The sequence below is a fragment of the Acinonyx jubatus genome, chromosome E4, assembly GCF_027475565.1.
Source record: "Acinonyx jubatus isolate Ajub_Pintada_27869175 chromosome E4, VMU_Ajub_asm_v1.0, whole genome shotgun sequence".
NCBI classification, from domain to species: domain Eukaryota; kingdom Metazoa; phylum Chordata; class Mammalia; order Carnivora; family Felidae; genus Acinonyx; species Acinonyx jubatus.
In genome coordinates this window covers 2957346-2979385 of record NC_069395.1, presented here as the reverse complement: position 1 = coordinate 2979385, position 22040 = coordinate 2957346, and positions in this window count along the sequence as shown.

The following is a 22040-nucleotide window of genomic DNA, read 5'->3' as shown; positions in this document are numbered from 1 at the left end:
CCTGGTCTTGCACATCATGACCTTTAAATGTGCTCCCCCATCACTGTCTATTTGAGAGGCCTCCACGCGTGGTACTCAGCTGCTCTAATCCCCCGATGGCCTGGTTTGCAGGGAGATGGGAAAGTTCGGGTGAAGCCCGGTGCGCTGTCCTCACGAAGCAAGGCATACCTGGAACACTCATTCCGAGGGAGGGGCCGGTATGATCAATCTGCCCACCCTTGGCAGGTTGGGAGCTCTGGTGGATGGCCCCAGACTCCTCTGGCAGTTGCCTTAGGTGTCGTCCAGAACGCACACAACATGCTGTTACTGCACTTACCAGGTCATCGCGTCTTGAGGGCAGTCAGCATCCTTGGCAATATGCCACCCCACCTGGGTCCCGCGGTGGCTGCTCTTTCTACGCATCCGGTATGCCGTATGTACTAAAAGGTCAGTTGCGAGGGCTCGTTCCCAAGCCAGGGCATCACCTCCCTGATTGCCAGGGGTGTCAGAGCCTTACGAACCGGGACATGGAAGACAGGGAGGTCCACCTCAGGCTCTTGGAGGCAAAAAATTTCTTCTCGTGTCCTGATCCCCTAAGGGTCCACTCATGATTAAGCACCCCGTGGCTTCTCATTGTCCAAGCCACGGGGTTCATCCCTTGAGGACAGTCCAACTGTCTGGGCAGAGGGCTAATGGCCAGCGATCACCAGCCAGACGGCTCCGAGTTCAGCACCCCCAGATATTATGTTCCTGTTTTTATCCAGACGGTGTCAGTGTTGGGCTGAATAGTGACCACAGTCCTTGTGGACGGATTGTCTCAACTAGATCATCTGGGTACCAGGCGTCAGTGGGCATTTCCCCACTCCCTCCATACAGGCTACAGGGGCCAGCACAGGGATAGGGCAGGGGCACCCGGAAGACCTCCGTTCTCCACAGGACTCAGTGGCACCACATTCCTGGAGACAGTGGACTGGTGGGAGGGTTCTCCTCTGCCCCAAACAGGCATGTTGCCCAGTCACGGCGGGCGTCTGAGCCATGGCAGAGTGGGTCGCTGGGACGTATTCTCACCCCACCCTTGACCGGTAGGAAATTCTCTCCATCATGTGCTGTTCCTTAGAGAGAAGCTCGACTGGGAGGAGGACTGTGCCCACTGCTTGGAGATGTTGCTCTCTGGGATATATCGGGCTTCTGCCCCTTCCAGAGCAGGGACGAAAGTCCAGGGGCACCGTCCCCTTCTGCTGTCTCTACCTCGATGCCCAACCCGTACTTTTCACGGACACTTGTAACTCCAATGGCAGCCCTGTCTGGGAGGTGCAGGGAAGGAAGGGGCAGAGGGGCAGGGCTGAGGTGGAAGGCTTCCCACAGGCTGAGCAACACAGCTTTAGGCTGTGCGTCTGTCTGTCTAGGTGGGGGGGCCCTGCAGCAATGAGGTCGAACCACATTTGCTTCCGCATGATTTTTATGGGACACTGCATAGCCGATGGGGAAGGTGTCTTGGCTTTCTGAGCTCCCTCTCTGTGTCTCATGTCTTCCCACAGCCCACCACCCATTCCTGGGATTTGTCGGACTTCTCAGATCAGCGATGGTTGCCCAACGTGATAAGTCACCTGTCCCAGGACTGGACTCGGCATGGGTGTCAGGGTCCCACACCGGGAGCTGGGCTGGGCTGGAGGATCTTGGCTTTCATTCCTGCAGTGAATGCGCCCTCATTGGGGCCTTGAAAGACAGGCTATAGATGTCCTGTCCCACTCCCGATTCCCTAAGAATTTGTTGTATTTCCTCTGCAGATTTCCAGGGAAGTGCTGCTCCCTGGACAAGCCCCCCACAGGACAGAGTTATCCAATCTGCGAGCGAGTGAGTACCTTGACCTCCCCCCCCCCCCCCCCCCCCCGCCCCGAGCACCAGACAGGCACTGCCGGGGGCCAGGTGGGAGGTAATGTTGCTGATTTTCTCTACCTCCTGCTCGGTCTCAGAAGAGCCATCACTCCCCACCCCCACCCCCCCACCCCCCAGCCCCATGGGTCAACCAGTGATCACGTCCTCTTGATGACCTCCCCGAACAACTGCTTCACCGCATTGGGTCCTGGGGCCACAGTCAACCTCACAGGAGGTAGTTCCAGATGTTCTGTGGTCAGAGACAGGGTGAAGGATGCCCTTCCTCCAAAAGATGTGGCCATGTTCCCCAGAGTGACCTGTTCCTGATCCAGGATGGTGGGAGGGACTCTGTAGGTCTTGCCATGTCACCCGTGTCATTCTGGATTCTGGGAGCCCTGAGGGCTATGACAGAATGAGGCCCTGGTCATGGCAGAGACAAAGGAGCCATTGGAGGAGGCCCCTGCTGCTTCCATAAACATCCCGTCCCTACGGTTACAGTAGGTCAGCAGCCAGCTCCTCACATGCAACACTGCGTGGTCCTGACCCTGCACCGGAGCGATCCTTTCTCTCTACAACCATCCAGAGTCCTGGATGTCCACAGATTCCACATGGTGATCTTCCTGTGCCTTCAACACCCTTCTTCCCGTCACCATATGTAACAGCAGTAGCACGAAGGAGCTAGCCTCTCCCGGGCCCACCACACCGAGTAGCTAATTGCAATCTGTAGAACCGGTCTCTGGGTCCTCGCTGAAATGTTCTCATGACCCCCCGCTGGGGGCACTGACTCTGGTCTGGGAATTGCTCGTTGAGATGAATGAATGGAAGTGTACTTCTCATGGTGATATTTACCCACCCGCTAAAAATGGGGTGGTGGGATATGCAGCATCATTCTGCCTCTCAACAGGGATCGACGGCTCACCCTCTGGAAATATGGGGTGCCCCTTCCTGGAACTTCTCTCTGCTGTTCTGCACCAGGAACATGTGGCATCCCCTGACACCACAGTCACAAAAGAGACAAGCTTCCCCTGCTCTGGGAGGGGTCTTTGGGGAGAGGTCAGGAGGGACAGTGATTACTCTAGACATGGGGAATCTCAGATGAGTACCAGATATCACAGCTTGGGTCTCCTGGGCAGCAGACCCTGACGTGGAAATGGGCATGTAGGAAATTTATTAAGGAGTGGTCTCAGGGTGAAGAATTTCCATGGAAGGGAGCAAGCTTGTGCAGAGGCAGGAGCTGAAGCCGGGCTTGGAAGCATCTCCATGAAGGTCTCAGTCAGCCCCACAGACAGCTCGAGGCCGGGACGGTCTCTCAGAGTGGTCCTAAGTTGGTGTGAAGGAGCCCTGCTCTTGCCCCCCCTGTTGGCCAGCCATTAGAGGCACTGCTATGGGAAAGGATGGTGATCCTGTATGACATGGCCAAGGCACTTTGCCAAGAGGCTGATGACTGAGCCAGCTACTCTGTCAGTAGAAATCTCAACAATGGGGGGAACAGATCCCGCATTCTGACACAGGAGCTGGGGGGGGGGGGGTGCATCACAGCATCCACTACACAAAATAAGAGTCAGTTTTGAGCGTATTTCTGTGGAAGGGGCAGAATCATACCTCCTTGCTTAGGAACATATGACCCCCAGATATTGGAAATCATTTCAGAAACCCTGATTTCCCCAGGAGGGTGAATGTAGGCAATATGGTGATATCACCAGACATGTGCCTGGGGGGTCACTGGGGAGATCTGAGGGGGGATCTAACCCTCATGTGAGGGACACTCTTGAGGGTCATGAATCTCTCTTTCTTCTCCTGTTTGCACACTTATCTCAAGCCCAGGTGTCTCTAGCGTCTCCATGACACCACTTCCTCTCTGGTCTGGTCTACCATGTCTCTCTCTCTCCTGTAATTGTCCAGGTTTGTGAACTGTGGCTCCCAGTTGTTTTCCACACGGTGTCAGGGACCACTCCTCTGTGGCCTCTGAGGCCAGCTGCTGGGCCTCTGTGGACCAGTATGCTATCCTGTGGGACAGAGAAGGTGACCACGTTTCCTGTGATTATGTGACAGGGCTGGAGAGTTGGTATGGCTCTAAGGACAGTGAACAACCATTAAGGATGCTTCAGGGGATCTCCCCCCAAGGGAAGAAATCCTCTGCAGGTGAAAAGCTACTCTGGCAGGTACTAAGAGTTAGCTGACTTGTTCTATTTACCAAACACGCCAGGCAGCTGAGCCGAATGGGGATGTGGGAGGGCTCACCACCCCTGCTTCTCTCCAACTAATCTATAAATACAGTAAAATCCATTAAAAATCCCATCTGGATAGTTTGAGCAATTCAGTATACTTAATATTACTTACTCTATAATTTTTATAGAATAATAAAAATCTGTAAAATACTTGGATAAAAATTTGTGACTCCAAATTAACTTTGATAAAGAAGAACAAGGAGGGGTCTTATGTCAATAGATATTAACATATATTAACAGTCTAGAGTAGGGGCGCCTGGGTGGCTCAGTCGGTTAAGCATCCAACTTCGGCTCATGTCATGATCTCGTGGTCCATGAGTTCAAGCCCTGCATCAGGCTCTGTGCTGACAGCTGGGAGCCTGGAGCCTGCTTTGGATTCTGTGTCTCCCTCACCTTCTGCCCCTTCCCCACTCATGCTCTCTCTCTCTTTCTCTCTCTCTCTCTCTCTCTGTGTCAAAAATAAATAAACATTAAAAAAAATTTTTAAAGTCTAGAGTAATAAAATCAGTATAATATATGTGCAAAATCAAACAAAACAATGGAACAAAATGAAAAGATCATGAGTAGGCCCCATGCATGTATAGAAACTGAAAATTGACACCACAAAATAATGGGAATGCATGGCCTCTTTAGTACATAACGTTGGGAAAACTGGCTTACTCTCAGGAGAAAAAAAATTGGACCTATACCTAATATCAAATGTAAAGGTGGGTTCTAAAAGACCTAACCCATAAAAAGCCAAACTATAAATTCAAGGGAAGATCATCTAAGAGGTTTTCATTGCGACTTCAGGCTTGGAAAGGACTTCATAAACAAACACAAATTAAAGGATGAAAAATTAATGACTGCATAAAAACAAAAAAATCCTTCTCAGTAAAAGACCGTGTGGACAAAGCTGACAGAATGGGAGGTAATATTTGCAAAGTCTAGAACAAGCAGAGGACTTATTTAAAGAAAGTAGTAGCTCAAGGATATCAAGTAGAAAAAGACAAAAATGGGGCACCTCGGTGGCTCAGTCGGTTGAGCGTCCAACTCTTGATTTCAGCTCAGGTCATGATCCTGGGGTCATGGGACCAAGCCCAGCCTTGGGCTCAGTCCCTAGCATGGAGCCTGCTTAAGATTTTCTCTCTTTCCCTCTCCCGCTTGCACTCTCCCTCTCTCTGTCTCTAAAATTAAATTAAAGAAAGAAAGAGAGAAAAAGAAAAAATAATATTATGGAAATGGGCAAACAGTCATTTCACAGAAGAGGAAGCCCAAAAGGCTAATGAGCATGTGTGAAATCCTTACTGATAATTAGAAAAATGGAAACAAAAACATATGAGATCTCTCTTTATGTCCATTGGGTTGGCAAAATTAAAACACTCAATAATGCCACGCGTTGCCCGGAATGTCGGGCTGGGGAATGCTCATGTGCTGTTGGGAGCAGTCGCAGTTCGGAGGACCACCCAGCCTGTCTTATTGCCTGAGTTCCACTCCTGGGTTTGTATCCAGAGAAATTCTCACATGGCCCAAGGCAGGACAGGAAAGAGGGAACTTGTCGGCGTTTGCCGGAGTTTGCAGTAGTGACAAGTTGGGGGTAACGTAGGTGTCCCTCGCTGGGGGATTGGATAAAGAAAGTGGGTGGGGCGAAGTGCAGAAGCGGGGAGCGGTGGACTAGACGTACACACAGCAAATGGACAGATCAACAAAGAGCACCGAGTGAAACACGGTGCCATACGTCATGTAAACGAAAAATTTAGGTTCACAGAAAACACTACATGTAAGTGAAGGGAGCACCCCCAAATACATTAGAATGGCTGCAGTCTGGGGAAGGGGGAGAAACGAAAGACACAGGCTATAAAGAAAGAAAGCCGGCAGGGCCAACGCTGGGAGTGAGCCCTGAGCGAGAAACTCTGCATCTGAGCTGCAAACTGAAGAGGAAGGAAAACGCAACACAACAAAACAGCAAAGGGAGCATTAGGAAGAGAAAATATAATGTAGAACAAGCGTGTCCTACAACGAAGAGAAGAATTCTGTGGTGCAAAACCAAAGCTCAACCTTACAGTCTATAAAGGATGTGCGAAGGACACGTGTCAAGAAAAGCTGCTGGGAAGGTTAGAAACGGAGGAACCACGGAGGCTCGTCAAGGCAGGAGGTCCGGGGGCCAACAGAAAAGCCAGCCGCAGATGGGAAAGCTCTAAGCTCAGGAACCTCTAGAGTTCAAGGTCGCAGCATCTACACACTGACCTGTGGAAAGCAGGAAATAGACACAGACTTCAGTGCAGTGAGAAGCCTGTGGTCCCACCACACATCAGGCAGATAAAGATACGGATGCGTGTGATCCGAGCAACAGGACGGGAAAAGAGTCCCTAAAACGCTCGATCCTGGGAGCTCACTTTCTGTTAAGTACTTGCCGACGATCTACAAAAACTGATCATGCTTTCCGTCCCAAAAGAAATCTTTAAAAATTATAAAATTTTATGAATTAAAAATTATAAATAGTTATTTTAAAAATCACAAAATCAGGAGAAAAATCCTTTCATGAGGTAAAAATTCCACTTTAGCAATGCGTGGGTGGCTCCGTCGATTGAGCATCGGGCTCCTGATTTCTGCTCAGGTCATGATCTCGGGGTGGTGGGATCAAGCCCTATGTCAGGCTCTGTGCTGAGCGTGGAGCCTGCTTAAGATTTTCTCTCTCTCTCTCTCTCTCCCCTCCCCCCGCCCCTTTCCCCTGCTCACGTGAGTTCTCTCTCTTGCAAATAAAAAAATCAAAAAATTAAATCCTGCTTTAAATCACTTTGAGGTCAAAGAAAGAAGAAAATACAATTGATATTGCAGACTCGAGAATAGTTGATAGTCAATATGCTACGTAAGAAACCAGCACAGCATTGATATCAACGCTTTGTAAATATCTGTGCAAAAGTCTTACATAAGATGCCATCAAATGGAATTCAGCAGGATATCGATATACATCACAGGCAGGTAGAGTTGCGAGAATTATTCATTAGAGGAGGGTCTATTAAAGTCATTCACCATATTAAGGTAAAGGGTAACAGAGAGATATTTTAAAAATTCAACATCTACTTCTGATTAAACAGCAAATAAAATTCTTATTAAGTTTGGATAGAGGGTAATTTGTTGATGTTATAAATACTTATATCTTAAATTAAAAGCCAGCTTCACAGTTAATGGTGAGACTCACACAGCACAGCAGTTAAGTTTGGGAACAAAGCAAGATGCCTATTATCCTCCTGGGTACCTAACATTGTTCTGGAAAGGCTGGCTGGTGTTTCTGGGGAGAGAAAGAAGCACATCCTGTATATATTAGCAAAGGGAAGCAGGACTGTCTCATCCATGGTATGACCGTGTACCCAGAGATTGGAGAAGCATATGTGACAGCGTTAGATCTACGTACTAAAATAAACATCTGGGAAATATGATGGGCTAAAAATTCTATACAATGGCTTCAGCCGTTTAAAACAGTCTAAAAATAAAATTGACAAGCAATCCATAGAACTTAAAAGAAAAGTTTGGACTCTACTGACAGATGTAGACAAAGACAGAATAAATGGTGTGATGTAGCTTGTTCTTGGGCCAGAAGATTATGCTGTAAAAATGTCAAATTCTCCTAAAAGTAACCTGTTATTTCAATACAAACCTAATGCGATCACAGTGAAAATACCAAAAATACCTTCTGAAGCTTTACTTATAAGGAGCTAACGCGAGACACATAATACGGGTTCAGTAAATTACCTATCGACATAGATATCTAATCTGGAATATATATATATATATATATATATATATATATATATATACACGCACACACACATACACACACACAAAAGCACATGTATGTATATATATATATATATATATATATATACCAAATATATATATTTGGTCCAATTTTCTTCTCCCCGTATTCATCCAGATTCAAAACCTAGTTACTAATCTCTAGAAGCAACCACCTACTCAAATGTTTTTTGGGACTTTAGGATTACTGACGTTGAGGGGGCTTGAGGGATTGGGTCACCACCAGGCACAGGTACTTTCTTCTTTCCCTTTACTCCACACAAACCCAAACCCAGTCAGGACATGCAGCATGACAAAGGACATTTGTGGATCAGGATTCTCCGTCTTGATGGGACAGTTAAGTCCAAACACGTACATCTGCAAAATATCTGCTAATCTTGTATTGTTGTATTTAACAAGCAGTGTGAAGTAAGATGTGGTTTACAGTACAATAAACTCAAAAGTATGCCGTCACTCAAACGTAATCATATATTCATAAAAACTCAAATGTAATCATATATTCATAAAAACAATTTATATTTCATAAATATTAATAGCAGTTAACTTCTGAATATTAGAATCTTGGCTGGTTTTTCTTTTCGTTTTTGTATACCATCCCTTGTCTACTGTGTTTCACGTTTGTAATTTAAGAAGATGTTTTAAAAGGAAATTTTTTAAAAGCTGGTTTCTTCCCGAGACCCTTAGAATCGAAACGAAACACCCACATTTTCTTTCACTTTGTCTGTTGTACACGCCCACATTTCCCGCAGACGTGGGCCCATTTCAATTTATTCCTGGTTCCATCCTCAGGAGTTGTCACATCCCTCCAAGGGGACGGTGCCGGGATCCCCAAAGATCTTTGGGAAGACACGAAAATCTGGGGTCTGGACCAGGGTGTCAGAATGGGGGGAGAATTTCACCAACTCTGGCTCCTTTGGGAGCTGGGTGTTGCCCCAAATGCAGGCAGGATTGAATCTCCGGCTTAGAAGGCACTTTGGAGTCCTGATGAGGGGCCGTGGGAGCCACAGGTGAAGGGTTCAGGTCCATCCAGTGCTAGGGGACACCCAGGCCTGTGAGGTCAAAAGGGAGAAAATCTGAGTTCTGCTCATCTTCACAAAAAACGAAGCAAGAATGCTACAGAGGAGGCAGGAGAGAGGGGGTAAAGGGAGGTGAGGAGGGGACAGTCTAGGAAGGGATTGTCCAGACACATCACGGGGTCTTGCCGGAAAAGTGGGGCCGAGAATAAGGAAGAAGCCTAAGCCCCAGACCCACCCTCCAATGGAGACCGTCCCAAACCTGCAATCTGGAGTGTGCCCTGTGACTTCTTCCCAGACTTTGCTCTTAACGGAAGGTCTTTATGAGTGAGGAGTGTTCGACGGGTCCCAGTTCTGTGAGCAAGTTGGAGCAGGTATCATCCCCCTTCTTTGACCGAGATAATGGCCTTCAAAGATGTTTGCTACTTGACAGTCGGTAAGTGGGGGACGTGGGCCTGAATCCTGGGTCCCTCCCAGCTGATTGGGGGACCGATTCCATGTCCCAGAACGAGCCACAGACCTTTACGCGCTCCTAACGCTGGGCATTGGTCCAGTGGCTCTCGCCACGGGCTCCACAAGGCCACTCCCCTACTCTCAGCCCAAGGGATTGGGGTGCCCCGCAGGAACCAGGCTGGGGCTGAGGCTGGGGGGAGAGGTCCCACCGGCCTCCATCTGGTCACAAGCTCTATGGAGGCTGTGGGACCTGAGTCAGGCTTTCTTTTACCTCCACCCTCAGGGAGCTCTGTCCTTGACCGTTTGTGGCCTGGTTTCCTTGACTGACCCGGAGTCTTTCTGACTTTCCTCCTGCCCCCGCCCCCCGTCCCATTTGAATCCGGGACAAAAGCAGCACCCGCGTCTTCCCCACCCAGAGCGCCTCCAATTCCGGGGTGGATTTTGATGAGCAGAGCTGTGGTGGGGAGAGACCTCAGAAGTGCTGACGGGGTTGCAGGCAACATAAGCAGCGTGACCCGGATTCAAATCACTCCAATTCTGTAATCCTACGGCTTCACAATCATTTCCCTAGTGTTACGCCCTCAACTCACAGCTATGAAAACATCAGTGTTTTGTCCTTTGCGATGGCAGATACGAGCTAATCACAGAACGTCTGCAAGAGTCCTCGGCGACCCCAGACTAACCTCACGTGAGCTCTGGTGCTGTCTTGACCACTGTCCGTGCAGAACAGGTGAGTGGCTCGGAAGGAGGGACAGCTGTGGTGAATAGTGAGGTGGCCCAGAGGTGGCCGCGAGGAGAAGGTTCTCAGAGCTGGGTGGTCAGTCCCCACCCGGGCCCTGCCATCACCCACCTTCACGCGCTGTGCCCGCAGTCAGAGGTCTCCACCTGCTCGCGTCCTGTGTCCCGTTGCACAGGGCCACTCGGACGAACGCAGGCTGGTCCTCTTTTGCCAGTGGCGGGTACAACGTGCCTGCGGGGGTGTGCCTGGCCTCCTGCCAGCCCAGCTCCCAGCACACCACGGCCACCTCCTTCGTGTCCCCATCATCGTCACACGTGGTACCCAGCGACCCTTCTGTTCCACCTCTACCTGCCTTTTGCAGAGGTGGGGACCATTCCTACGGCGGACTTTGGATGGGGCTCTGCAAACAGGAGGGGTCAGAGCACAGCCAGACGTGTGGTCTTCCAGCAGAGCGTGGTGCTGGGGGAGGCTGTTTGGGGGTGGGGGTGGGGGGCTTGTGGCGTGGAATCCATCTCCTAAGGGGAGCCCCCACCAGTGACCCCCACCTAGAGACCCTTGGGGAAAGCATCCCTGCGTTCTGAAGACAAGGAATGTGGGGACAGAGGGATTTATGCTTTGACTCAGGAGCACAGAAAGATCTTAGAAAAACAGAGAGAAGAGGCTGGAACTACGTCTGCCTTAGAGATGAAGCCTGGGGCCTGTGCAAAGCTTCTGAAATAAATCACTCGTCCGAGGCCAACCTCTCCCTGGAGCCAGAATCAGAGGAGTACAGCTCCAAGATGCAAACTTACAAGTCGGAATGCAAAACTTGGAAGGAAGATGCCAGCAGGGTGCACGGAGCTCCGGCCCGGAGAGGGGGGGGGGGCGCGTGGTGAAGGGCTCAGCGGGGGGCCGATGACTGTCCAGCAGACGACACCCTCTGCCGGCTCCACAACGATAAACTAGAGGGGAAGCATCGTGGGGCCGCCGTGTCACTGGCCAACTGTGCGTTTTCCTGACGGCCTACGGCTCCACCTTCGCACCCAGTGGCAGAGCGATCCCCCCAGGAAAGTTCCAGCATCTAAATCGCACTGCCTCGTCAGTAGAATGAGCGTCGTTACGGAGACTGAGCGAGAGGATCCCGGTAAAGGTTGGACTCACAGAATTCCGTTCATGGTTTTCCATTTCCTGAGTTATCGACAAGACTTAGCTGAACCTCCTGCTTACCGTGAGCTGTGTGCAAGTAACGGTCCCCGGCCCCCTGCACGCCCCGTGTCCCCGGCTGCCAGCGCGGCTGGGTCCCAGCACAGAGTCCTGCCACCGGGGCGCACCCCAGCTCTCTCATGCTAGAGGGAGGAGCAGGGGCGGGGGATGCTGGGCAGGTTGCAGGGTTAGGGCCCATGCAGAGGAGAGCCTGGAGAGCCGAGCGCCAGCCGAGCTCCCGACAGATGGGAGCTTCCAGTGGGCAGACGTAACTGGTCCCCTGGAAGGAGATATGGACGTGTCCTACCCAGTGGTACAATTCAAAGACCTCCGCCACTCGTCACTCCCTGATGACATAATCCCTCTGCTGGGACTGTAGCTGGGGCTGTACAGTCAGGACCTAGAGCCCCCTTCCCGAATGCCTCTGGCAGAGGCTTCCGAGGATGCTTTCCTGGATGGCCCTGCAAGAAGGGGGGTGGGCTCCTTTGCTTGTTCAGGTCCTTGCCTCCCCTTGGAGGATAGAGGTCCCCAGAACTAAGGACAGTTTGGATCTGCCCCAGCAGGGGAAGGAGACCAACAGGCTGGAGAGGAGCTTGGGGTTTGTGCAGAGGAAGGGGACCCAGCCCCACACGCGGTGACCCAACCCTGCAGCCTGGGGGTCCTGGGGGAAACTTTTCAGCTGACAACTGAGCTGGAAATCCACGTTCAAATTTAAACTTGGAGTTGTAGTGCATCGGGCTGAGTTGCAGAGAAAATGCTTGCCATTCTGATAAAACGCCTAACCCCAGGCCCGACCTTGGGCCATTCTCCTTTGGTGTCAAGAGAGACAGAGTCCGACCCAGAGGAACCGAACAAAGAAAGAGGCCGGGCCGGGAGTGTCTGTTTCCTCTGTGGGCTCTGCCCTCCAGCCGTGACTTGTTTATAGGATCAGATATCACGTAGCTAAGGATGGAAACAAGTCAGGCGTGGTTCGTTTGCAATCCAAGGAAATGGTCAGAAATGGTCCAGTCTTATGCCCGGCATGTCTCTAGCCTCGGGTAAAGGCGTTTTTCATCCCGGCCTCCAGCAGCAACAGAGGGGCCCGAAGCAGGAGAATGTTTGCCCCACAGTAACTGCTGTCCTGCCGCAGGCCCAACAGCAAGCAGAAAAGACTTCGCTGCCTTGACAGGGGTGGGGCAGGCCTTTAGCCCATCACCCAGGCAGGGAGCAGTCGAAGTGACCCTGGAGCGCACCTGCCCGGTGGGGCCCAGCCTCCCCCTCACCCCACCCCAGTCCTGGCCCTTCCCCCACAGCCCCAGGGGTGAGGCGAGACGGACGGCACCCGCCTTGTCTGCAAGAGTGAGCATGAGCGTGCCTCCCGGAGACGGGAGAGAGCACAGAAAGGGTAACTCACCGGACCGAACACCCACAGCAGCTGCGGCAGAAGAGGCAGAGATCACAGGTCTGCACACTTTCTAAAAAGGTTGTAACCTCCACCCAACACCCCCCTGTTCCCTCTGCCTTCCTCCCCCTAACCCCCACTTCTGGCCCCTTCCCTCCTCCCTCCCTCATTCACCTTCGCTTCCTTCCTTCCCTCATTGGCAAACAGCCTCCCGTGGAAACAAGTGCTCATTTTGCAAGACCCCAGCGTTGTGTGAGCATAGTGGCCCCCTTTACCGGAGTTCATTACCATGTAGGCAAATTCTCAAGAAGTTTCAGGCTTCGTCTCCTCCTCTCCCACCTTCTCTTTTTAAGACTATTTTGTTGGAGACAGATTGCCTGCCTGCTGGCAACACAGAAGCCAGGAAGGACGGGGACGGAAACGAGATGTCCGCTGGCATCTCGGGGACACTGTTTCTCCCTCCTTCCCTATTCCGGATCTAGCGCTGCGTTTGCAACCGAACGCGAGAGTCAGATTTCTCAGCAGAAGCTGTGGTCTCACCTACGGTCGGCAGGACTGGAAGCTGCTCCAAAGTGTAGTAATTCTCTCCAAAGAGATCAGCCCCAGATGTGGCGGCTGCGGTGGGGCTGGGGCAGAGTAGGATTTCTGTGGGTTGGAAATCGAATTTCCTCCTTTGATGTCCTTTTAAGAAGTGTGCCAATGTTCTGAGAGATCAAAGCAGAAATGGATGGGTTTTTTTTAATGTTTATTTATTTTTAAATTTTTAATGTTTATTTATTTTTGAGAGAGAGAGACAGAGTGAGTCAAGGAGGGCACAGAGAGAGGGAGACACAGAATCCAAAGCAGGCTCCAGGCTCTGAGCCGTCGGCAGAGAGCCCCATGCGGGGCTCGAACTCATGAGCCATGAGATCATGACCTGAGCCGAAGTCGGACGCTCAACCGACTGAGCCACCCAGGCGCCCCGGTTTAATGTTTATTTACTTTGAGAGAGAGAGAGAGAGAGAGAGAGAGAGAGAGAGCAGGAGAAGGGCAAAGAGAGAAGGAGAGAGAGAGAATCCCAAGCAGGCTCTGCACTGTTAGTGCAGAGCCTGACTTGGAACTTGAACTCATGAACCGTGGGATCATGATCTGAGCCAAAACCAAGAGTTGGACGCTTTACCAACTGAGCCATCAGGTGCCCCAGCAGAAATGGATGTTTTAAGGAGACAGAAAAGTGTCAGTATTTGCAAAAGAGATCCAGAGTCCTTTGTTTTCCTGGGAACCTGTTCTGCTCGGCATGGGTTCCCACGATGCCTGTTGGTCCCGAGTTAGAAGCTGAGGCCCATCCTTCCCAGCAGAGAGATGTGGGCTCGGGAGCAGACTCTGGGATGTCCGGGCACAGGTGGCTCTGCCCCGGCTCCGCCCAAGCCCTGATCCAGTTTCTACTGACCGAGAACCGGAAGCAGCAGCCACAATGTGAGACTGGAGACAAGATGTTATCCCAGTGACAGCTCGGGGCAGCTCAGGTCCTACAGCAGGTCCCTCCCCGTGGACTGGGGAGCCAGGCTTGGGCACTGAGGTTCAGCAGGAACTTTGTAGAAAAATGAGAAAGGCAGTAGGAAAGTTCTCTGCCAGTCGGCATCGTCCCCGCCCTGAGCCTCACAGGTACTGAGAATATAAATGTTCTTCTTCACCAAGGTGCTCGGATGTATGTGTACCGATCAGAAATGCTCCTTACAATGTAAGGTGTCTTCGCCCTATGGCTAAGGTCCCCGTAGGGAAGGCTTTCTAACACCTTTCGGTTCTCAGAGACGGTTGCTTGGGTTGTGAACCTGCAGAGATCCGCATCCCATGCCCGGTTTCTTGCAGGGGGGAATCCCTGCTGTCACACGCCCGGCCTGTGACACGGATCTGGATATTGACACACCTTCCAGCGTGCCAGCGTGGGGGCTGCTCTGCCCAGACCCACCCAGACCACAGGAGGAGACCAACAGGCACCTGTGAGAAACGACGGTGGGGCCGCACACCGGATAACTCTGCGTGTGGTCCGGGGACTCAGGAGGGCGCAAACCCGCCCCACCCTAGCCACCCCTGCCGATGAGATGACCCAGACGCTGCGGTGTTAGCCTGAGACATCAGCTCTGAACGACCCTGCGGTGGTCTGAAGGGCCTCGACACACACAGGACAGCTCAGCTCTGTCCCCTGGCACGCCAGAGTTCAGGAATAAATTTTGGAAGAGAGCCCTCGTATCCGGCTGGAAATAGAATCCATCCTGGTGGTTAAAAGAAGGGGGTTTCATAAAGGGATTGTCAGCCGAGATGTGGGCAGGGTGGAAGGGTTGAGGCCACCCAGAGGCCAGCCATGGGGGGGGGGATGAAAGTCCCACTGTCACCCTTCCTGCACCTGGAGCCCCCTGGCTGCCTCTCACTGATGGGGCCCAAGTGGAAGCCAGAGAGGTTGGCAGATCTTGCAGGAATCAGCTCCCCAGGGGACGGAGCAGCAGAGAAGGGATGGAGGATGGAACCGGGGGGCGGTGGCTGAGTAACTAGCAGAGTCCTCAGTCGTTGGGGAGAAAGGTTTGCACCAGCACTGGCGTCTTCCCGGCAAACATCTCTCTCCGTGTTGAAATCTGCCCGTGTCCACCCAATGCCGCCGGTGGGCTGATTGCTGAGGTGAGATTCAGAAGGCATTTTGGTCAGACAGAACAGAACACCCGGGTCACCTTCAGTCAGTCATTCCAGGAGCAAAACAAATGAACATCCTCTCACTAGCAATTTCAGGTCCAGCTTCCAAAGGGTGCTCCTTTCCGCCTGGCTCCTTTCCATAGCCCCTTATGACTTCTTCTCCCGAAGCCAGTGTGGCCCAGGAATACCCAGTGTGCTCAGGGGTTGGGGCAAGCCAGAGCTTAACTAGGCTAGCAGGTCGCAGGCCTGTCTCTGCTGATTGGTTCATGTTTGGGGTCTGTGGGGAGCAGGAAGCTGGAAGGGGCAGCGTCTGAGGGCTCAGACTCCAGGTCTGCCTTGTTGACTGCGTGGGAGAAGGCAGGGTACCAAAGAAGTCACACCCGCATGCATCCATACGTGTTCTATCTTGCAATCACTTTGATGCTTCACCCTCTAGAAGTGTGGACAAGTACATGTTCTGGGTAAGCTTTCAGTCAGCAGGAGAGAGAGAGGAGAGTGGCTAAGTCAAAGCAATGCCTGAGAGGGGCGCCTGGGTGGCTTAGTCAATTAAGTGTCCGGCTCTTGATTTAGACTCAGGTCATGATCTTGTGGTTCAGGGGATCGAGCCCCACGTCGGGCTCTGTGCTGATGGCACAGAGCCTGCTTGGGATTCTCTCTCTCTTCCCCTTCCCCACTTGTGTGTGAGCTCTCTCTCTCTTTCTGTCTCTCTGTCTCTCTCTCTCTCTCTCCCTCTCAAAATAAATGGATGGACTTTTTAAAAAAGCAATGTCTGAGAAAGAACAAGATGGTGTGACAAAGACGGAGGCGAACAGCAGGATCAGATGCCTCTGGAACGTTCCAACCATGGGCTGATGATTTAACAATAAGTCATGACAGCTATGCAGCAGGCTGGCAGAAAACGTGATGGCTCTTCACTATCACATGCTCCTTGGGATCTTGCTGTAAGGTACAGACACTTTCCCCCCTCAAATACGCAAACACACAAAGGTAGGAGGGTTTTTCAGATAGTTTGGGAGATTCGAAACTTTCAGAAGTGATCCAGGAACATCAGATTAAAATCAAGAGCCACTAGCCCCCTGCAACACAAAGGCTAAGCAGGACAGAGATGGACAATTATGGATTTTCCAAGGACAGATTCCTGAAAGACAGAACTTTCTTGGCAGATGCCAAACGCTAGCTCTCCTCTTTACTGATGACATTACAATTTTAAGCCACAAGAGGAAGCCTGGTGTGCTGTTGCCTGCTTATTACCCAAGCGAGAGAACGCAGGCTCTCTAAGATTTCACGCCAGGCTCCTGTCCTCTGGGGCATCCAGCCCCTCTGGGAAGGACACACAACTGGGGAAAGGGGGGCTTGGGAGCATCTGGAGAGCTCACCCCTGTAGTCTTGGGCAAAAGGGGTTGGACAGGCAAGGGTCACTGAGGCGGGCACCTGACGGCTTTCTGCCTTATGACTCTACAGTCCCTAGAGCTTTAAGAGAACCAAGAGAAGGGAACTCATGAAACTGTGAACACACTAGGGCGTGAAGGTTCTGAGACCAGCGGAGGCGGGACTTCTCACACTTTGAATCTTCCAGCCCTCCCAGAAATTTTGTCCCCAGGAGGGAGGACGTTGCCAGAAGAATGGGGAGGGCCACTGCGGCAATGGGTAACTTCCCTTGACAGTGGGGTCTTATCTGTAGGTCTCTCGTGGCTGCCGGAGCAGGGGGGCCCTGACGTTTCAGGAGCAGATCCAGCTGAGTATGAAATAACCCCCCTCAGCCTCTTGGAAGCTCTTTCCCAGAATCTTTGGCAACACTGCGGGCAGCAGACTTTGTGTCTGATGTGTTGTCCCCACCGGTGTGCATCCCCCACGACGGTCTCCTGCCCTCTACCAACCCAGGTCCTGACGCTGACACAGAAAGATTTTCAAAATCCTCTTTCTCTTTTTTTGGGGGGGGTGGTGGTGGTTGGGGAGTGGTGGTGTTTCAAGATCTAGCACAGCCCGTGAAGGGGCCTGGAATCTGTGGCACATGTGGCCAGTAGGTGGTGGCCACAAAGAATATCTTTTCCCGTCTCTTCATCTCCATCTATAGGTCTGGTCACTAGCCTGAAGTGACCCTGGGGAGAGCCAGGGAACAGTTAGTGACTGTCGTACGGTCCTAGCTATAATAATATACTAAACCCTCATGATCTGATGCCACAGGAATTCCCGTCTCTCCACGACCAAGGATGATCAGGAAAGGCGACAGGGAGAAGCACGAAAGCTCGGATTCAGGCTCCAGAAGTGGGGTGTCACGCAGATATTGTCCAGGAAGATGAGGCCACTTCGGAATATGGGCACCGAAGCCCCTCTCCCGAGAGTAGAGATGCCCAGGGAAGAGTCAAACGGTTTAAGCTGATGTCCAAGGCCACCTTCTGTGCTACCGAGGAGGAAAATGGGGTCCCGTCAGCAAGTGGCAGCTGCCTGGGAAACCACCCTCTTGTTCTAAAAATACCACCCCCCACCCCCGCCATCTGTGTGAGGAAAGCCGCAGTGTACTTCGCCATACCAGTCCAGGCCCATGAACAACAAAACACGAGGCCGCCTCAGACAGGACAGGGGAGCGTCTCTTCCCCAGGACTGGCTGGACCACGGGCCAACGTGCAAGTGGAGACTTCAAGAAGCCGTGTACTGTGGTATTGAAAACAGGGTTACTACCATTTGCAATGTTCCCTGTCATCCAATCTGAGCACACTCGACTACACGGCCTGAATTTGAGGCCCCTGGGGGTGAAACACCGAGGCTTACCCGGACCTCGTCTCCCCTGCAGTGAGCTTAGAGCCCTGTGGAGAGATCTCCAAAGTTAAAGGTGGTGCACAAAGCCTAAAGGGCACACTGACCAGAGATGTGTCCATGAGTTTCTCTGAGTTTAGTTCTTCTGTTTATTTACTTTTTTAATGTTTTTATTTATTTTTGAAGGAGAGAGAGAGACAGAGCATGAGAGGGGAAGGGGCAGAGAGAGAGGGAGACACAGACTCCAGAGCAGGTTCCAGGCTCCGAGCCGTCAGCACAGAGCCCGACGCGGGGCTCGAACTCATGGACCGCGAGATCATGACCCGAGCTGAAGTTGGACGTTCAACTGGCTGAGCCACCCAGGCGCCCCGAGTTTGGTTCTTTTAGATTCCACGTATACATGGGGTCACACAGTATTCATCCTTCTCTGTCTGACTTATTTCATTCAGCATAACGCTCTCAAGGTCTATCCATGTTGTCGAAAATAGATTCCCTTGTTTTGCTTTGTTTTCCAGTGTTTGTTTTTCACGGCTGAGCACTATTCCATGTGTATACACCCCACCTCTTCTTCATCCATTCATCCATCCATGGGCGCCCGTCTGCTTCCGTGCCTTGGCTACTGTAAACAGCCACAAACACAGAGCACAGATATCTTTTTGAGTCAGTGTTTTCATTTCCTCTGGATATATTCCCAGAACTGGATTTCTGGATCATATCATGGTTATATATATATATATATATATATATATATATATATATGTATAATTTTCTGACAGAAAGAGAGCACAAGCAGGGGAGAGGGCAGACGAGAGAGAGAGAGAATTTTAATCAGGTTCCACACTGGGTGTGGAGTCCAAGGAGGGGCTCGATCCCATGACCCTGGGATCATGACCTGAGCCAAAACCAAGACTTGAACACTGAACCCCCCCAGGCGCCCCTATTTTTAATACTTTGAGGATGCACCATATGGTCTCCCACAGTCAGCCTCCAGCAATGCTAATGTCTTCCATTACTGTAGAGCACACCAAACTCAGGAAATTGGCACTGTACAATCACAGAACTCACTCAAATTTTACTAGTTATCATGCATTTATCTGATTTACTTCTGTGCACAGATGGGTGTGTGTATGAAGTTTTGTCATATGTGCGGCTTCATGTTATTATCACAACAATCAAGGTACTTAACTAGAGCTTTGTGGTCCCCCCCCCCACAACACACATCATTCCCTAGCCCCAAGCAGCCATTAACCTGATCTCTACCTGTAAAACTATGTGATTGCACAAGTATTATATAAATGGAATCACGTAGTATGCGCCCTTCTGAGGCTGGCTTTTATTTTCATTCAGCATAATTCCTTATGGCTCACCCAAGTTTTTGCTTGCATCAATAGTTTGTTCCTTTTTTATCACAGAATGCACCACACTTTGCTGAACCATTCATTTGTGGTGTTCAGGTTTGGGCTATTAGGAATAAAGCTGCTGTAAGCACTTATCTACAAGTTTCTGCTTAAAAATAAGCTTTCACTTCTCTGCCCATGAGTACAAGTGCTGGGTTGTACAGTAAGTCCATTTTTAATACATATTTTCAAATCTGCCAAATTACTCTTCTGGTGTGGAGGTGCTGTTTTGCGTTCCCAGAAATGCCCACATGACCTCACTCTCCACATTGCCAGCAGCACTTCATGCCAGCACTATTTTGTCTTTACTTTCAGGTGTACTGTTAGATGTGTAGTGATGTCTCACTGGTTTACGCTGGTTTTTCTCTAGCTGCTGGTGTTGCGCTACTCCTCCTGTGCTTACGTGCTGTTTGTATGTCCTCTGATGGAATGTCTTCCATCTTTAATAGGGTCTTCTGTCGATTTTGCATAGGGTCTTCCATTTTCCTATTGGTTACTTTTGGTGTTTTTAAACTATGGTCTAGATACTAGTGCTTTGTTGGATATGTGGTTTAAAAATATTTTCTCCCAGCCCATAGCTTGGATTTTTATCCTCTTAACAGGAGCCTTTGCAAAGCAAAAGTATGACATTTTTATGAGGTCTGATTTATCAGTTTTTCTTTTCATGAATTGTGTTTTTAGTGTCAAATCTTTTTTTTTTTTTTAAGTAGGCTTCATGCCCAGTGTGGAGCCCACCACAGGGCTTGAATTCATCACTCTGAGGTCAAGACCTGAGCTGACATCAAGAGCAGGACACCCAACCAACTGAGCCACCCAGGTACCCCTTTAGTGTCAAATCTAATAAATCTTTACTTAGTTGTAGGTCCTGAGGATCTTATCCCTTTTTTCCTAGAAGTTTTGTAGTTGTACCTTTAAAAAAAATGTTTATTAATTGAGACACACACAGAGAAAGAGAGAGAGAGGGAATGAGCAGGAAGGGCAGAGAGAGGGAGAAAGAGAACCTCAAGCAGGCTCTGCACTGTCAGTGCAGAGTCTGATGTGGGGCTTGAACTCACGAAACATGATATCATAACCTGAGCTGAAATCAAGAGTCAGACACTTCACTGACTGAGCCATCCAGGCGCCCCTAATTCTATACCTTTTATACTTACCTCCATGATCCATTCTGAATATTTTCTGTGTAAAACATGTGACTTAGGTTGAGAGTTTTGTTTTCATTTCTAGCTTTGCCTATGAGCGTCCAATGTTCCAATACCATTTGTTTAAAAGACTATTCTTCCCCATTGACTTGTTTTTGCTCCTTTATCAAACATTAACTAGACTTATTTGTGTGGTTCTATTTCTGGTTCTTTATTTCGTCCCCCGGTCTTTGTGTCTGTCCCTACAGTACCATGCAGACTTGTTTACTGTAGCTATGCGGTAAGTCTTGGCATTGGGAAGAGTGATTGATGCTGCTGTGTTCTTTTTCAAAACTGGTTTTGCCCATGCTTAGCATTTCCCTTTCCATATAGATTTTAGAGTAAGCTGGTTTATATCTACAGAAACCTTGCTGAGATTTAGATAGCAATTTTGTTAAACCTACAGACCTATATAGAAAGAATTGAAATGTTTACTACACTGAGTCTTCCAACCCACAAATAGTGTGTCTCTTCAAGTACGTGGGCCTTCTTTGATCTCTTTCATTTGCATTTTGTAATTTCCAGCATGCAGATCGTGTATATAATTTTGTTGGGTTAATACCAAAGTCTTTCATTTTCTTTGAAGAAATTATAAATAACATGTGCTTTTATTTTTATTTCCACTTGTTTGCTGTCAGTACACAGAAACATGGTTGATTTTTGTGTGTTGATCTTGGGTCCCTTGAGCTGACAGAACTCACTTTTTAATCCTAGAAAGGGTCTTTTTGTTTGTTTTTGGTAGATTTTGGGGGGTTAGCTATGTAGACAATCCTGCCGTCTACACATAGAGGCAGTTTTATTTCTTCCTTTCTAATTTTTATGCCCTTTTCTGTCGTTGTTCTTGTCTTATTGTAGTGGTTAGAACTTCTGGTCTTATTAAGAGTGGTGAGGACATATATCCTTGTTTCATTTCTAATCTTAGGGAAGAGATATTTGGTATTTCACTATTAGGTATGATGTGAGATGCAGAGTTTCAGTACACACTCTTTATACGTTTGGGTCTACTACGTTGCTTGATTTCCACTTGTTGGAAGATTTTGCTGTTCTTTTCTGTCATTCATTTCTATTTTTATTCTATTATGGTTGGAGAACATATTGTGTGATTTCAATTATTTTGTACCTGTTAAGGTTTGTTTTATAGCCCAGGAAAGTCTGGAAATAGTCTGTTGTGGTGAATGTTCTGTGCACGCTTGGAGAGATGGTGTCTGTTGCTGATGGTGGAGGGTCCTGGGAAAGTCACTTAGATCCATTGCTCAGCATGTCGTCCAGCGATTCCCCATCTGTGTCTGTTTTCTGTGTAACAGCTTCATGAGTTGCTGAGAGCGCGGTGGGTGCTGGAGTTTCCAACTAGTATTGTGGATTGATTCCCAGGGTTCTCTTTTTTCCCTCGGCTTTATGATTC